The 3,733-nt window shown below is 48.0% G+C and overlaps 1 protein-coding gene across 1 annotated transcript in view; it reads right to left on the bottom strand.

Moving 5' to 3' along the window:
* Positions 1-3,733, bottom strand: part of ADTRP (androgen-dependent TFPI-regulating protein) — a 53,294-nt gene that overhangs the window by 30,935 nt on the left and 18,626 nt on the right. The window lies entirely within an intron of this gene.

The raw sequence follows: 3,733 nt of genomic DNA, 5'->3' as shown, positions 1-3,733 counted from the left end.
CAGGCCCCCCCCCCCCCAATAGCTAGCAATCCAAAAACAGTCCAGTGAAACCTGAGTGGTAATGTCAGGGGGTGTGGCATATGCAAATAAGTTATGCTAATGAGCTCCTGCACCTTTTTTTTCTACGAAATGACCCCTGCTCAGAGGGTGTCTGTTGTGAGGAGAGGAAGGGAAGGCGATTGTAAGCCATCCTGAGACACGAAGCCTGCTGGGTGACCTTGGGCCAGTCACGGCTCTCTCAGTCCAACCTAACTCATAAGGTGCCTGTTGTGGAGAGAGGAAGGGAAGGCCGCTCTGAGACTCCTGAGGGTAGGGGGAAAGTGGGGGTATAAAAACCAACTCTTCTCGGTTGCCTGGAGAGGAGTTGTAATCCAGCCACCACCTGGAGGTTGGCAACCGTATGCAATCGCAACCTTGATCAAAGGCATGTGTGAAAAATGTTACACATCCCGGGAAAGGGCGGGCAGAGGTAAAGTAGCTTGACTGAGACTCCACTTAGATGCTTAATCCCATTAATCTTTGCGGGAAGGATCTCTCCCGATAGGGCAGCCCGCATGTGCCACATGGGAGTGTGCTCTCCAAAACCCAAGAAAGGGGGTCTCGGCATGTCTGGCCGGTGAGGGGCACTCGTGAGGGGCCCTGGGAGTCCAAGCAGGGTTCTGTGACGGGAACAAAGTGCTCTTCCTCTATCAGAGGGCTGGGCAATGTGCTCATTCCCCCGGGCCCTTAGGATCTTCCGAAACAAGGACGATCTGGTTGAGGCCAACAAACCAAAATTCAGACAAGGTTTCTGGGGTAAGGCTGAGGTGATGCTGGGTAACAGGAAGCTCCCTTGGGGTGAGTGGAATTGTCTGCTTTGCGGGTCACACTCCTCTCATAAGTGCTATTAAGATCTGGAAACAGAGGTCTCTTCAGGGCCTCTGTTCAGCTTTTACTGATGCACCTAGGGCAGCTTTCCCTTGAGAGGCATGATCTGGCCACCCAGGTTGGATTATGGAAGAGCTTTGTGTGGCCAATGATAAATCCTCGCCAGAAGCATTATCTGATTGATAATGCAGTGGCAGAGCAGATAGTACCTATAAGGAACTTATCTCTCCCATTTGGAAAGCTGTTAAGTAGCTGCCATTTTGCTTCCTGGTGCCTGTCATGGGCCAGCCAGCAGCCGCCTCCACCTCAGAGGAGGAGGAGGAGGAATCGGAAGAATCCGGCCCTGCACTCATGGACTCCCCACCCCACCTGAGCAGCTGGGTCCAGCTGCAGACCCAACAGAGGAAGCATCAGGAAGCAAGAGTGCTTCCCAGTCATGGCCAGGTGGCTCAGTCTTCCAGGAGAAGAAAAAGACACCACAGAGAGCCAGTTTGGTGTAGTGGTTAAGAGCGTGGACTCTAATCTGGGAGAACCGGGTTTGATTCCCCACTCCTCCACATGCAGCTGCTGGTGTGACCTTGAGTCAGTCACAAGTTCGCTCGGAGCTGTTCTCTCAAGAGCAGTCCTCAAAAGAGCTCTCTCGGCCCCACCAAGCTCACAGGGTGTCTGCTGTGGGGAGGGGAAGGGAAAGGATATTGTAAGCCGCTCTGAGACGCCTTCAAATAGAGAAGGGCGGGGTATAAATCCAATATCTTCTTCTCCTGTGGCCTCTCCCTAACCAGTAGATCATAGAAGAAAGAGAGAGCATTTTTTGCCTTAACCCGCCCCCCCTGGTAGCCCATTCCAAAGAACTGGAGCTGTGCCCCAAAAAGCCTTCAACCTGTGTAGCGACAGATACAGCCTCTTTTCCATTACCCCTCAATGACATTTTCTCTTAATAGGTGCAACAAAAAATACATCTCCCTGTCAAAATTGCCTACTGCAGTAACTGATTCGGTTGCATTATCAGAGACACACTCCTACTGGTGGGATTTTCTGATAGCCAGGTTCTCTCTGTTTCCATTCTGCTTGGGGTCAGAAACACGCAGTTGCTGGGACCTAAAGAAACAGTGCCTCTGAGAATGCACACAGTGTCTTTGGGCTGTGACCGCATCTCTCTGGATACTGTCTATAAAAGGGGTGTGTGGAATGAATGTTTATGTGCTTATTTAATTAAAACAAGTGGAGGGCCTGCAAGATTCATGCAGGGGGGGGGTCCCATCACTGAGCCTAGTGTGGCTCCAGGCCCCACCACCCACCAGTAGTGGCTGGGAGCTGCTCCGAGCCCAGAGTGGCTCTTGTCATCCTCCGTTGCCTCTGCCAGGTCAGAAGCTGCACCCAGTGTCCACCACTGCCATGGCTGGGCCCACAGCAGTTCCCAGTAGTGGCTGATGCCAGCTCTAATAAGTAGGTTATCTGCACATGTGCAGACATTTTTTTAAAAATTTGGGGGGAATTTAAACCCCCATTGTATTTTTTTAAGATTTCAGATTTTTCTGCAAACCTGGGGAGTCTCTGAAGTTTGCAGAAAAATCTGTTTAGCATCGGTGTGCCTCCAATCCTCAAATTTAGGTATCTGCAGATGGAGGTCACACATCACTGTTAGCTATATAGGTCTATATACCCCACCTTTCTCTTGTGGCTGAGAATTACTTGCAATTCTCAATCTTCCACGATACAATAAAAACACCATTAATAAAAAATTTTGCTAGCAAACAAAACCTCCAAAGTTACTGAGCAGGTGGCCCAGTTCCTGGCAAATGTACTTAAGGGCCAAGAAAAACGGGAAGAGGAAAAGGAAAGGAGGTGGAAAGTGAGTGAGAGAGATATGGTGTATCTATGATTCATCTTCAGATAGTTAAACTTCTTACTGCAACTGTTTTAATTACTGTGATACTCGAGATTACTCTTCCGAACTTTTATCACTTTGCCCTATTATACAGTGTTACAAATCGCTAAACTCTGATTGTTTCTCTTTGTTGGCATATGGGCTGATTTGTACTGTTATCTTTTCTTTTTTAAAGTATTTGTTATGCCATTAAAGGTTATTGGAACTGGAAAAATCCCTGGGAGGCGGGGCAACAGTGCAGCGATGTGGTTGAGTTTACTCAGGGCTCTGAGACTCACCAACATCTGGAGCTTTTTTAAGGGTCCATTTGGTTCTCCTTGGTCCCATCGGTTCGTCGGGAGTACGAACTGATTGCAGAGGACTTTTATATCTGAGCCCCCCGTTTGTGGCAACAAAGGGTGTGGAGTCAGAATTGTCCTAACGCAGGAAGCACCGAAGACCAGCCGTGATAGCACGACTGACAAGCTGTATTACCCCTTTACAAAGAGCCTTCAAACCTCGTCATACCATCTAGGCAAAGAACCTATTAGTACTTTCTCTTTCTTGACAACTTTCAAGCTTGGAAAACAACTTCTATTTGCCCCTATAAATCTTCCCAAGAAGCTAAAGGAGGTGCTGAGGAATTTTCCCTCACGCATTCCTATGATAAGTGGCGAAGCAGAGCCCCGGGGGCGTCAACGTCAATATAAATACAAAGGGCAGAGTAATATATTGAATCTCCTATCTGCTATTTGGAAAACACCTTAAATACTGAAGAACAGTGACTTACTTGATTTATGGGGTCTGGACGTAAAAGGGCGATGAAGCCGGTACTCTTAATGGCATAATTCCACAGAGACTATTGTTTACAAGAGTCTCGACTTAAGTGTGAAATGGCTTTCTTAAGCACAAATCGGAGAGGACTGGCAATTGTCAAAAACCTTCTGGGATGAGATTATTCTAGGAATGCAAACTAAAATACTTGAAGCTATCTCTCCA

Source organism: Gekko japonicus, unplaced genomic scaffold (assembly GCF_001447785.1).
Source record: "Gekko japonicus isolate JY-2015 unplaced genomic scaffold, Gekko_japonicus_V1.1 scaffold2143, whole genome shotgun sequence".
NCBI lineage: Eukaryota > Metazoa > Chordata > Lepidosauria > Squamata > Gekkonidae > Gekko > Gekko japonicus.
The sequence above is the reverse complement of the archived record's forward strand: the minus strand, read 5'-3'. Positions and strand labels throughout refer to the sequence as shown.